At 28.3% G+C, this 15738-nt stretch overlaps 1 long non-coding RNA gene across 1 annotated transcript in view; it reads right to left on the bottom strand.

Annotated features, from left to right (window-relative positions):
• Positions 1-15011, bottom strand: part of LOC111613271 — a 25616-nt gene extending 10605 nt beyond the window's left edge. The window contains exons 1-2 of the long non-coding RNA XR_002754747.1: positions 14973-15011; positions 13048-13165 (exon numbers count right to left, since the gene is read on the bottom strand). This is a non-coding gene — a long non-coding RNA (uncharacterized LOC111613271). The remainder of the gene's footprint in view (positions 1-13047; positions 13166-14972) is intronic.
• Positions 15012-15738: the final 727 nt, after the last annotated feature.

Genomic DNA, 15738 nt, shown 5'->3' with positions numbered 1-15738 from the left:
ACAAATAATAATGATAAATGATGATAAAATAAAAAGCTTGTGTTTTGTTTGTAAATTGCTTATTTTTTCATTACATTGAAATTGTGGATTCTATCAAACATTTTTCTACAGGATGTATGTACTGTATTTTTTTAATGTGGCAGTCTTTGAAGCATATCAACTGTGCAAAAAGAGGGCTAAATGTACTCAATGTTAACAGTAAATGCTGTTTTATTATGTCGATATTCCACACTAAAAAATGTGAGGGTCAGGGAATTTGGACAAAGTTGGTCAGGGAAAGTCAGGGAATTCAAAACAAAAATTTGAGTAGGAACCCTGTATTAAATAAAACAAACTTTTTTGAAAACTAATAACCTTTCAATAACCAAAGCTGACGGGGGCGTGTTTTTTTTTATTATCTACTACTACAAAAAGACTAATTTTGTTATTTATTAATACAATTTACATCAGTAATAACAAGAACAATTATGCAACATTCTCCACTCAAGAGAGGTAGACCTCCATTGAATCGTGCCAAATTGGATACTAAGAAGAATCAGCCATCATCTTCAAATCCCGGGTCGTTAATAGACTTTAACTTCACTTCCGAAAAAAATCTCCATGAAGAATTTATTAGTGATAAGAATTACAATTTAAATTCATCGCAGATTAGTGAAAACAACAANGATTTATTTATTTAATTATTAATTTACTTAAGAGATGGCGCCTAACGTCTACCTCTAGTGTCAAATTACTTTATTCCAATCATTTAATTAGCCGTATTATAGCCCGATATTTAGGCGATCGTTTGGTGATGTATAAGATGATATTAAATAAAACAAACTTTTTTGAAACTAATAACCTTTCAATAACCAAAGCTGACGGGGGACGTGTTTTTCTTTGTACCTGGTCACTCATACTAAGAATAAGTGTTAACTGTTTTTTTTTATTATCTATTACTACAAAAAGACTAATTTTGTTATTTATTAATACAATTTATATCGGTAATAACAAGAACAATTATGCAACATTCTCCACTCAAGAGAGGTAGACCTCCATTGAATCGTGCCAAATTGGATACTAAGAAGAATCAGCCATCTTCTTCAAATCCCGGGTCGTTAATAGACTTTAACTTCACTTCCGAAAAAAATCTCCATGAAGAATTTATTAGTGATAAGAATTACAATTTAAATTCATCGCAGATTAGTGAAAACAACAACTCGGGTGAGTCAACCATTTCTGATCACACCTCAATTAATGTAACGGATAAACTCACAGACACTGATATTTTATTCCAAAGCACTAAAGTATTAGTCTTAATCAACATTTCTAATGACAAACTTTTTAATCAAATGGTTGTGATAAAACAAGAACTAGATATTATCCACGAAAATATTCGAGAAATGAAGGAAAAGCAGGAAAAAATGGAAGAAGAGATAGAGAAATTACAAATGGACATGCTAATAAACAAACATCGCTATAACATAATAATGTACAATTACCCAAACTGCAAAACCACTTCAAAAGCAGAAATACTAAAATTTATTACTAATGTATTAAATANCATTGAAATGTGCCAAATTGGATACTAAGAAGAATCAGCCATCTTCTTCAAATCCCGGGTCGTTAATAGACTTTAACTTCACTTCCGAAAAAAATCTCCATGAAGAATTTATTAGTGATAAGAATTACAATTTAAATTCATCGCAGATTAGTGAAAACGACAACTCAGGTGAGTCAACCATTTCTGATCACACCTCGATTAATGTAACAGATAAACTCACAGACACTGATATTTTATTCCAAAGCACTGAAGTATTAGTCTTAATCAACACTTCTAACAACAAGCTTTTTAATCAAATGGTTGTGATAACACAAGAACTAGATATTATCCATGAAAATATTCAAGAAACGAAGGAAAAGCAGGAAAAAATGGAAGAAGACATAGAGAAATTACAAATGGACATGCTAATAAACGAACATCACTATAACAACATAATAATGTACAATTACCCAAACTGCAAAACCACTTCAAAAGCAGAAATACTAAAATTTATTACTAATGTATTAAATATAAATAATATAACTNAAATTAATATAAATGAACTTCCTGATGAATAACCTCTACTTCTTACTGTTTATATGATTTTAATATATTTTTTACTACAATTAATGATTATTGATTATTATGAAGGCAGCTGTAGAATGATAAAAAAATAATTCATTTAATGAGTGTATTTTTTTATTACTTTCATAATGCTTCAGTTTCCTCTGGAACTTGGAGAAAGCCATATTTTTAGATTTCTCTTCCTGTTCGAATAATGCAGATAACTTGTAAATTAAGTTAATTGCTTAATTCTCTGGAATTTCACTATTCCATTATTTATTGCATGCTTTTACTATATATTAGAATAGAATAATTTAAAAGTTGTTAATTATTTTAATGTTGATGGTTCTCTCAGATTCTTTCATTTTATATAATAATAAACAAAATTAAATTCAAGACTAAATATTTGCTGAGTAAGTCTAATAGTAATTGAAATACATTTTGAGATTGGTCAATTGTAGTAATTGTCAAGAAATTTTAGATGATGGTTTTTTTAAATTTTATATTAACAAATATTCAAAAGGTAACATATGTATTTTTGAACAATAGTAGGTTTTTATCAATTTCAAAAATAAGAAAGAAAATATTCTTGTTTAATTTAATACATAGAAATTTTGTTTCATTGACCTAAATTTAAGCAAGAAAATTTTAATATAAAAGAAGAAAATTTTAAATTTTATTGTTTAATATCAATATTTTTAATAAGTAGGTATGTTTTTAAAATATACCAGTTCTTCCACTTTTGAAAAAAGAAAAATAATATTTTTGTTCAAAATCTTTTGAAGCTCAAAGTATTCTGTTTCTTTGAAAGCTGGGAAGATATTTGGGCAAGGGAATGTATTTTGAGAAAAGTTCTGTTAAATATTCAAGGAAAGTTTTAGCATTATTGTTTTTCTTTTAATGCAAAATTTTTCTAAAAGATATTTTAAAGCATTTTTTAAGGAAAATTTATTGCAACTTTCAAAATTGTAATATTTGAAATATATAAAATAAGTATTTGTCTTTTATCAGTTTTCTTTTTATGGTTGTTTGATTATTAAATCCAATATTTATTCTCGTAAAATCAATTTTATTTCTTTGTCAAGTTAGCAATAATTGAATACAATGTAAATATTTTAACTGACGGTATGATAATTTTTAAGACACGAGTATTTTCATAAAGCATTTGATTTTAAATTATCGATATTAATTGAAGATTAGGTTAACTAACAAATAATACTTTAATGATTTTATTTCTTTATGAATTGTATTAAGAAATTCATTTTATTCAGCCAATTAGTTTTATTTCATTATTTTGTGTGTCTAATATAGATTAAATTTTTTATTTATATTAATAAACTAAAATTGATTTACAATGATTTTTGTTTTTGAAAAATCATCATTTGTAAGTTAACCTTATTTTAAATTATAAAGTGAGAATTTTCAAGTAAATATATTTTTGAACATCTCCGATAANACCCTCAAGTAAAATTGCAAAATGACATCCTAATAATTGATCGTGAAAGACTAACTTATAGTTTAAATACAGGAAAACTGGTGAATATAGATACTTTAAGAATCAAGAATAGCAAATTTAAGTGAATGACATTAATAAGCAAGATAAAACTCAATCCTGTAAATGCTACGCTAATAATCAATGCCTCACAATTATAAACTGGAATAGTCAAGGACTAAAATATAAAATACCTCAAATAGATGCTTTTATCTCTAAACATGATCCGGATATTATTGCCATCACTGAAACCTGGATAGCTTCTGAAATAGTCTACAATAGAGTCAGCCTTGGCAAAAAAACCAATAGGTCCAGGTCGCCCAAGTGGAGGCCTTTGCGTATTATTGAAAAAAGATATTTGCAAAATTTTACAAACAAAAATATCTAATAATTTCATTCTGCTTCTTATTCAAATCATTAAACCTACTATTGCTAATATTACGAATAATTTAATAACTTTAATGCTATACCTATATTCCACCTGACGACATAATAACTTTGAATGAAATAATTAAACAAATGGAGATCTGGCAAAATATGACCCCTTATTCCATAATTTTGGGCGATTTCAACGGAAGAATTGCAGATAATATGGACTCGAAATATAAAGGTAATAATTTTTTAATACAAAACAACCGTTTCGAAGGATAAGCATTTAAATAGACTTGGACAAAAATTAATCGATGCAATAATTAACCTCAAAATGTATATAATCAATGGTAGAATTAAATCTGATATACCTGTGGAATTTACTTGCTTGACCCATACTGGAAAATCATCTATTGACCTTACAATATGCTCTGAATTAATGTTAGATTGNATTGACCTAAATTTAAGCAAGAAAATTTTAATATAAAAGAAGAAAATTTTAAATTTTATTGTTTAATATCAATATTTTTAATAAGTAGGTATGTTTTTAAAATATACCAGTTCTTCCACTTTTGAAAAAAGAAAAATAATATTTTTGTTCAAAATCTTTTGAAGCTCAAAGTATTCTGTTTCTTTGAAAGCTGGGAAGATATTTGGGCAAGGGAATGTATTTTGAGAAAAGTTCTGTTAAATATTCAAGGAAAGTTTTAGCATTATTGTTTTTCTTTTAATGCAAAATTTTTCTAAAAGATATTTTAAAGCATTTTTTAAGGAAAATTTATTGCAACTTTCAAAATTGTAATATTTGAAATATATAAAATAAGTATTTGTCTTTTATCAGTTTTCTTTTTATGGTTGTTTGATTATTAAATCCAATATTTATTCTCGTAAAATCAATTTTATTTCTTTGTCAAGTTAGCAATAATTGAATACAATGTAAATATTTTAACTGACGGTATGATAATTTTTAAGACACGAGTATTTTCATAAAGCATTTGATTTTAAATTATCGATATTAATTGAAGATTAGGTTAACTAACAAATAATACTTTAATGATTTTATTTCTTTATGAATTGTATTAAGAAATTCATTTTATTCAGCCAATTAGTTTTATTTCATTATTTTGTGTGTCTAATATAGATTAAATTTTTTATTTATATTAATAAACTAAAATTGATTTACAATGATTTTTGTTTTTGAAAAATCATCATTTGTAAGTTAACCTTATTTTAAATTATAAAGTGAGAATTTTCAAGTAAATATATTTTTGAACATCTCCGATAATACCTTCTCTTTTATTTATCAAAATCAATTTTGAAAATATCTTACAAGCTTAATAATGGCTAGTATTAGTTGTCGTAAGAACTCTTGCTATTAATTTGTGCAATGTTATCAATTACAAGTATTGACCTATATAATGAGTAATGTAGGCAGCCTCAGATTTTATGCTGTTTATTTTTTTTATTCCAAAAAAAAAAATATAGTAATCACTAATTATTAGTTTTGACACAGTAATTATAAATAGGTTTTGATGATTGTTTACATAGTTAAATCCTTTAATAATAAATAATGCAATTAATTATAATAATAACGACAAACTATTTTGGTCTACCGTTAGACGATATCGACCTACATCTTGCAATTATGAAAACTCACTAATTATTAGTTTTGACACCTGGAAGGCCTTCTATCAACGTTACTCAAGAATTGATTTAAATCCTTTAATAATAAATAATGCAATAGACTACAATGATTACCTGGATGCTGACTTTACAATTGATGAATTAAACGATGTTATCCAAAAAAACAACTCAACCCCAGGTCACGATAACATTCCTACAAAATTCTTAAAAATGTTGTCTAATAGCTCTAAATTAAAATTACTTAATATCTTCAATATCATGTACTGTACAAAACAACGTCTTTTCCCCGACTCCTGGAACACAGTTATTCTAACAATGCTGTGCAAAAAGGGTGACAAGTCCTCTCCACATAACTATAGACCTATTGCTCTGTTATAAATGCTAAGAAAATGCTTTACTTCTATGATGGCAAACAGATTCCAGCAATGGACTAAAATCAATAACTTAGAAGCTAAATTTCAATATGCCTTCACAAAAAATAAAGGAACCGAAACTGCCATTTTCATTCTATTAACGATAATTCAATTACATCTTAGGAAAAAACAAAGGAAAGTTTACGCTGCATTTATTGACATCAAAAAGGCTTTTGATTCAGTTTATACTCCTTTATTAATAAACAAATTAAAAGTTAATGGGGCTAGTCACAGATTTATGTCTACAATAAACCAGCTATATATACATTATACTGTGAAAATCAAGCAAGGTAATAACCTTACACCTTCTTTAAGCCTTTCACGTGGAATACTACAGGGAGACCCACTGTCACCTTATTTATTTAATTTTTATCTACTGGGTATCGACAATTATTTAACAATCCTGATGGCATTGAAATTAATAATAGCTCCTTCCACTACATTCTTTTTGCCGATGATCTTGTTATTATAGCCCCAAATAAAGTATCTTTACAACGTAAAATTAATCAACTCAATAACTATCTTAAAACAATTTACCTTGAAATAAACCCCGAGAAAACTAATATCGTCATTTTTCGTAAAAATAAAAAATTATCTGAAAAAGACTCAAAAATTTATCATGAAAATACTTTATTGTAAATAACCAACGAGGTCAAATATCTAGGGATTGAATTCGATTGGAATTTAACTTTCAAAACCCATACGACAAAATTAAATAACAAAGTGAAGAAAGCAATTGATAATCTAATATTTTTATGTTCAACTATGAAAATCTCAAACTTAAATATCCATCTGAAACTATATAATACTATAATAAATCCTATCATCTATTATGCAAGCCCAATTTGGGCTTTGGATTATCTATATAAGCTTGAAACACTGCATATTTATTTTCTTCGTAAATTATTTCAGCTAGAAAATACGTCATTCGACATGAAACAAACCGTATTTGGACTTTTCCACATTTACTTAAACGTATTATAAAATTCTATTACAGACTTAAATTTAAAAGTGATGATAATATTGGTTTTTTACATCAAGAAATGATAAAGCGCGGTAAAAACAACAACAATACGCAATTATGGCAATACAAAATTCATAAATTATTAAACACGTTCGGAGTGTCGGAATTATTTTTTACAAACACAATTCAAAATTGGAAATATGGATATTCCCTCTTAATAAGCTCTGCGATATCACAATCAATTAACAAAGATCAGATTTCTCTAAATCAAAGTAACTACCGCCCCTGGTATATTAATATTCTTAACATTCCCTCTTTTCAACCTTATATGTGGTTACCAATAGATCTAAATGTTAAACGATTAATTATTCAGTTACGACTCAATAAATATGCGCCGTTNAACAAAAAGTTTTTTTTTTAAATTAATTACCATAAAATATTATTTAAATATTTAATTGTATAAAGAATTATAAGTGAAAAATATACTGTCATATTCCAAATTTATAACAGTTTTACCATACTAGTATAACAATAAATAATTATCTTACTATAAAATTACCACCGTATATTCTTAAAATGCACCGTTTTTCTTTTAATGCTACGGTAAATTTCCTTTTTGAACTTTGGGTTAAACAACACATGGTGTGGCAAACATTAACAACCTATCACCCAATGAATACATGACTAGAGACATTTGTTCAGCTCTGTTTCCAAATGTTCACAACAGTAAACACAGCAGGTAAATGACATGCTAAGGTAATTTTCGTTGCAACTTGCTTCGCCAAAATTTTCCTGTAAATCAGTACTTATTAAACTAGAAAATGTATCATATGCATGATATACAGCATGTAAGTTTAATTTTATATATAANTGAATTAAATTTAATTAATTATAATAATAACGACAAACTATTTTGGTCTACCGTTAGACGATATCGACCTACATCTTGCAATTATGAAAACTCACTAATTATTAGTTTTGACACCTGGAAGGCCTTCTATCAACGTTACTCAAGAATTGATTTAAATCCTTTAATAATAAATAATGCAATAGACTACAATGATTACCTGGATGCTGACTTTACAATTGATGAATTAAACGATGTTATCCAAAAAAACAACTCAACCCCAGGTCACGATAACATTCCTACAAAATTCTTAAAAATGTTGTCTAATAGCTCTAAATTAAAATTACTTAATATCTTCAATATCATGTACTGTACAAAACAACGTCTTTTCCCCGACTCCTGGAACACAGTTATTCTAACAATGCTGTGCAAAAAGGGTGACAAGTCCTCTCCACATAACTATAGACCTATTGCTCTGTTATAAATGCTAAGAAAATGCTTTACTTCTATGATGGCAAACAGATTCCAGCAATGGACTAAAATCAATAACTTAGAAGCTAAATTTCAATATGCCTTCACAAAAAATAAAGGAACCGAAACTGCCATTTTCATTCTATTAACGATAATTCAATTACATCTTAGGAAAAAACAAAGGAAAGTTTACGCTGCATTTATTGACATCAAAAAGGCTTTTGATTCAGTTTATACTCCTTTATTAATAAACAAATTAAAAGTTAATGGGGCTAGTCACAGATTTATGTCTACAATAAACCAGCTATATATACATTATACTGTGAAAATCAAGCAAGGTAATAACCTTACACCTTCTTTAAGCCTTTCACGTGGAATACTACAGGGAGACCCACTGTCACCTTATTTATTTAATTTTTATCTACTGGGTATCGACAATTATTTAACAATCCTGATGGCATTGAAATTAATAATAGCTCCTTCCACTACATTCTTTTTGCCGATGATCTTGTTATTATAGCCCCAAATAAAGTATCTTTACAACGTAAAATTAATCAACTCAATAACTATCTTAAAACAATTTACCTTGAAATAAACCCCGAGAAAACTAATATCGTCATTTTTCGTAAAAATAAAAAATTATCTGAAAAAGACTCAAAAATTTATCATGAAAATACTTTATTGTAAATAACCAACGAGGTCAAATATCTAGGGATTGAATTCGATTGGAATTTAACTTTCAAAACCCATACGACAAAATTAAATAACAAAGTGAAGAAAGCAATTGATAATCTAATATTTTTATGTTCAACTATGAAAATCTCAAACTTAAATATCCATCTGAAACTATATAATACTATAATAAATCCTATCATCTATTATGCAAGCCCAATTTGGGCTTTGGATTATCTATATAAGCTTGAAACACTGCATATTTATTTTCTTCGTAAATTATTTCAGCTAGAAAATACGTCATTCGACATGAAACAAACCGTATTTGGACTTTTCCACATTTACTTAAACGTATTATAAAATTCTATTACAGACTTAAATTTAAAAGTGATGATAATATTGGTTTTTTACTTCAAGAAATGATAAAGCGCGGTAAAAACAACAACAATACGCAATTATGGCAATACAAAATTCATAAATTATTAAACACGTTCGGAGTGTCGGAATTATTTTTTACAAACACAATTCAAAATTGGAAATATGGATATTCCCTCTTAATAAGCTCTGCGATATCACAATCAATTAACAAAGATCAGATTTCTCTAAATCAAAGTAACTACCGCCCCTGGTATATTAATATTCTTAACATTCCCTCTTTTCAACCTTATATGTGGTTACCAATAGATCTAAATGTTAAACGATTAATTATTCAGTTACGACTCAATAAATATGCACCGTTCGTCAATAAAACTTACATAAATCTCTCAAATACTCGTCAATTATGTCAATCTGAACATTTTTCTGTACTCCATCTTTCGCAAAATTGCCAATCTCTAAATAATCTGCGAAAACAATATGATATAATAAATATATGTAATGGTAGTTCGTGTCTAGACTTCAAAAATAACTTAAAAAAATATCAACAGAAAAAATGCTTATAGAATTTATAATTTTTTTGTCAAATACACTGAAAAAATTACTTTGTAATATCAAATTATTTGATGTATATTGTTGTTTTAAACCATTGTTAATGTTTTATTAAGTTACTTTACGTTTGTATTATTTAAATTCACCAAATAATGTCATTGTTATTTAAGTGGTCTTGCTAGACCATGTCATGTTATAATTAATACACTTACTTGCAAAATGTATATTAATCATGTAGACCGAAATAATATTTGTTTTGTGAAATTGTACTCCCCCTTAATTACTTAAAAGGGAAAATTTCCCTCAGAAATAAAATTATTATTATTATTATTATTATAATCAAAGTTGATAAAACCAAACAACTTGAAATAATGGATAATAATAATAATAATTTAAGGAATAAAACTATAGAACAAATAAATAATGACCAATACGTTAAACTAAATAAGAACCCATATGATAAAATAATAATATAAATGATAATGATAAAAATTATATACTTAATTTTAAAAACAACAGGACCCCAAAGTTACAAATCAGGTTAAAGACACACAAACAAGAAGAAAAATATAGACCTGTAGTGGATTTTCGTTACTCAATACTTTACAACTTAGAAAACTATATCAAAAGACAATTAAAACCCATACAGGGTTCTAAGAATAGCATAAAAAATGCAGATGAAGCCATAAATAATATTCAGAAAATAATAAAAGAAAAAAACTGATACGTTAATAAACTTGGATGTTAAGAACATGCACCCTAATATAAAGTGGAAGCTAATAGAAACAAGCCTAACGGAGTTACAGGTAGATAAAACATTAATAGACCTAATAAAATTTGCTTATACCAATAACTATTTTGAGATAGACAATAATTTTTACCGACAAATCGATGGGGTTGAAGACGGGGCCAAAACTTACCGAATTACTTATGAAAAGCATAGATAAAAAAATACAAAATATTCCTGGTGTGTAAATTGTTATTATTTAGATGACTATTTATTAATTTATAACAACAAAATAACTAATGATAAAATAATATTAAATAGAATAAATAATATGAATAAAAATATAAAATTTGAGAATGAATTAGAAAAGCATAACCAAATAAATTTTCTTGATATTACAATAACTAATGATATAGATAAAGTCTCATTCAAAACATATAAAAAAAACCTTGTAATATAAATAAGACCATCAACTATCACTCTTACACACCTGAAACCATAAAAAAGAATGCTTATATGATGGATATAAAAAACATATATACCAGAACTTCTAATAACACTGGAATTAAAACAATTAGATAAAAAGTTTACCTTGAATAATTACCCCATGTATAAGTTAAAGAATTGGCATAAACAGTATTATAAAAATAGATTTAATACTAAATATAAAACCGATAAAACTTACAAATCCTTCCCCTATATTAATGATATACACAATAATTGTAATAAAATTTTAAAAAAAGATAATATAATTTTAGCCCCATCCCTAACCGACAAAATTTCACACAACATCCATTCCGAGAATATAAAACACAACACTAATGTAGAAAAATTTTAAAAAATTGGGGGTTGTTTATAAAATCAGTTGTGATTGTCAAAGCCCAAAAAATTGTATACGTGAAACAGGTAGACAATTGGAATTAAGAATTAAAGAACACGAAGCTGCGATGAAATTAAAACACAATTATTCCTCTTGGTTTAATCATACAAGTAATAGTAATTGTCAGATTGACAGTAGCAACATAAAAATACTTCATTATGAAAAATAAATATATAAATGTAAATTCAAGGAACGTATTAAAATAATAAAATATAGTAATGATAACTTAGTGAATCTATCTAACGGTATGCAAATCGATGAACAGTGGTATAAGTAATCTATAATGGTTGTGTCGTGTGCTAGTTACAAATGTGATACTGTGGATAATAGAAATGAAAACATTATGTATGTGTGTTTTTTATAATTGTCAAATTATTTACTTATAATTTGTAAAACCGTTATTTTTATTACAGTTATTCTGATAGTTTTAAAGGGTAAGCCATGTTTTAATAAAAAATACCTTGCATGGTATAGTCATGTATCGGAAAATATCATGTTGTTACTATAGTGTTGTGGATTTATAAAAAGTGTATATCTACGGATTTTAATGTCAATTTTTCTGAACCTTTGTACTATTGTCACCCGATATACACTCATGTTTTTATATTAAAAAACATAGCTAGGAGTACCATATAAGTGTACCGGTATAATTTGAAAAGCACTATTCTGCTATCTGAGGTATGTGTAAAATTATTTTTGTGTGTGTAACAATCATCTTCACGCATGAATATTCGTGAATTAACTAAGTTTTTGTTCCTTTTAATATGTAGCATTACACTGAGAAGGGACTTAGATACTGCATAGGCCTGAAAGGCATTTGTAAATTGAAATAAAGGAGTACCTAACCTGATAGCTGTGAGGAAGTCTACCGGATTTTATTTATTTATTTGGATTAAAGAAACATACATTCAAATTACATATATAACAGCTACCACATTTGACATTGAGAAGAATATTAGTTCCCTCAGTTTTGCAGCATGCTATATTTAATAAGCCCTACCAAAAACACAAATACTCTTCTCTTGTCATGACAAATATATGTATAGATTTACATAACATAAAATATAAGCATAAAGTTAAAAAAATATTAAATAAATGTTAATGTATTAATAGAAAAAAGGAAGCAGTTAGCATTGCCTTACTGTCAAAGACCTTGCCTGATCTTCAAACTCAACCAAGTTTAAACGCTGGGAGCCAAAACAACAGACCCCGAAGACTCAAGAAAATCTGTGCAACTAAAAGCTCAAAAATTTAAATTTGGTATATATAGAGCTAATCCCTCTGTCATTGCCCATCAATGAATTCTCGATGAAAAGATTTATAATTATACACAATTTTAATTACTGTTCATTTAGTTTAAAAACAAACAAATATTCTGGAAAAGGTTGTTAATCCTGCACCTGGTAATCTAGAACTGGTTCCCAAAGTGTGGCTCGCAACTCCGGGGTTGCGAGAGGTTTTTACGCAATACAAAAAAAAAGGCCTTAACGCACATTTATTTTGTATTTACAACAAAAAGTTAGTATCCAAAAAACGAGCACATGTTTAACATTACCTCAAATATAGGTTCTGTATTTGAAACACAACATTTTCAAGTTCAAGGTGATTTCGTACTCTGTTGATGGCAGTCATCGACCAGACCGGCATTATTAAAATAGTATTTATAAGCAGTCCTGTAAAAAAGACAAAAGCAATATCTGTGTTAAAAATGAGAAAATTTCATATATAAACAGAATTTTGAATGTTTACAGCTGAGTCTCCCTATGCTCTGGCCAAACTTACGACTATACGCGATCGAAGTGGCAGAAATATTTATTAAACCAGTATAGCAGCATTAGAGCTATTGGCAGCACAAGGACCAATATATCTATTGACTCTGGTATTAATCATTAAATTCTATGTGGTCTATAACTCGGCTAGAGTGCAAGTTTAGCTTAAACGGTCAAAGTAATTAAAAAAGAAAATATGTTACATCGCTAAGTATTGAATTACCATAATTAAAATACACCTAATCGACACTGTCTAGAGGTCCAAAAGCCATCAAATCGACATCGATATAAATACATCCGGCATTGTTGTAAGATTTGTTTACCTCCGTGACGATGACGAAATAGAAATCGGAGAACATTTTTTAGGGTTTTATTGTATTATTACTAACTCAACAGGCGAAGGTTTGACAAATTTTGTTGTAGATTTTTTTGCAATAGGAAAATATAAATGCAGTATTTACGATTTACGTGCTTGAGCGTACAACACAAAGGGCAAAAATTGGGGTCTTCAAAAGAGATTACTACATACGAGCCCAAAAGTGTTTTACATGCCATGTACGGTTCGTACGCTTAATTTTGTTGTAAATGATGGTGCATAGATGCTGGAAAAGGGTGATTTCGGCCATTCTACACCCCCACCCACCCGTGTAAGAAATCGTAATATTTTCTTTGATTCCCCTTCCCTTCCCTATCTTACATAAGATTTTAACAAAAATAAATTTTTTTTATGAAACCCCGAAAACCTTAGGTTCAAAATATATAATTATTAATTAGTTAATTAATATGTACTATTATTTATAAAAGAATTTATGTGAACAGATTTAAAAATATAAAAATCTAATGAATTCGAGTGAACAATTTATTTTAAGAACTTCACTTTTTTAATTATTAACAATCTTTTTATTATTAGCCTATTATCGTCGATCAACGTCATAATATTCATTTTTATATTACTGTAATTTTAATTTTCACAAAAGGACGCAAAAAACTAACAGATCGACTAGCGAGTGCACGCGTAAACAGAAATGTCATACAAAATAAAACGAGAGAGAATAGAGAGAAACATTCCGTTGCCATATTGATTACATCTTGGCTAAGCCAAGAAAATAAACTACACACTGCTAAAATGTGCTAGTTGCACCTGGAGACTAAATCATAAAACTTGTAAAACTTTATATAATGGGCAATACAACCAATGCTACTTTACACGGCCTCTAGCCGGTCACGTAACTAGTAAAGTAAGTAAATTACTCTCTCTTCAAAGACAGTTTGTCACCAAGTGCTGCAGAACTGCTTCTACTAATGCCTCTCTGATACTAGCAGAGCTCCTTCCTATGCCACTATGTATTGTAGAAAAGGTTCTAAACTACTACATCAAGGCTCAACAAGTCTACTCCTATGTATGGCTGTTTATATGCTAGCGCATTGCAATTACTTTACTATCTGTGATCATCACCCTGTAAACAAGGTTATCCCCAGGGTACATTTGGTGTCATTCGCTTCCTCCACGAATAACCATACAGACATTAAATCTGTTAAATAACGTTACTAGGGTAAAAGTAATATTACTTTGTAAAATTCTTTCATTATATTTGTCCATTTTTTTTATAAAACTCGTCCCTACCCTCAAAATTAAGCTTTTTATATTATTTATAAAATGAAGAAAATTTTTAAAATAAAATATCGTAACAGATGGCGCCCAAAACTTTACTTAGGTAGTCCCAATGGCAGCACTTCCGGTCGCCATTTTGTTTGTGAACGCGACGTCCACAAACAAGATGGCGACCGGCGTAGCTACTTACTACACCGAAATTAAAGAAAAAAAAAACAACTTTCACTCACCTTTGAAATATTTCTAATTCGTTTTCTCTGATTTATTCGATAAAAAAACATGGTTCGGATGATTCTTTTTAATAACTTCATCCTTTTCTATTGTAGAAACTTTTTCCACGTTCTTAACACAATGTCTACATTCTTCCTCTTACGAAACTTTCCAGGTCCATCCAATTTTCATTCCGGTAAAATTAGACTATGAAAAACAATCACAATGTGTCGTATGAAATTCGTCCAGTTTCAACAGCTGTTCGACTACTCACGCCCACAGCCAGACAGATGACGCTCAATGTACCGTACATTCTATGCAAATTAGATGCCAAATAAACATAAAAGTAATTTCCCAAGAAATTTTCCTAAAATTATGTTTAAATGTTGCTCTTTCGATAATTTAATTTACGACGACCATTACATTTCGAACGAAGTGCATCTGCGGGTTGCATTCCAAACTTAATGGCAGACACAACAGCTGATGAAACTCTCTTGTCAAAATTAAATTCGGGATATTCCGATACTAAAAAATGAAAACAAATCCTTTGAATTACACTTTTGACAAGAATATTGTTGATGTTTCCAAACTCCGTCATTACAACGATATTCCGGAAGTGCCGCCATATGGACTACCTAAGTAAACTTCTACCAAA

This window comes from Centruroides sculpturatus, unplaced genomic scaffold (assembly GCF_000671375.1).
Source record: "Centruroides sculpturatus isolate CEXI.00-Female unplaced genomic scaffold, Cexi_2.0 scaffold1918, whole genome shotgun sequence".
NCBI classification, from domain to species: domain Eukaryota; kingdom Metazoa; phylum Arthropoda; class Arachnida; order Scorpiones; family Buthidae; genus Centruroides; species Centruroides sculpturatus.
This window is presented reverse-complemented; position numbering and strand designations above follow the sequence as displayed.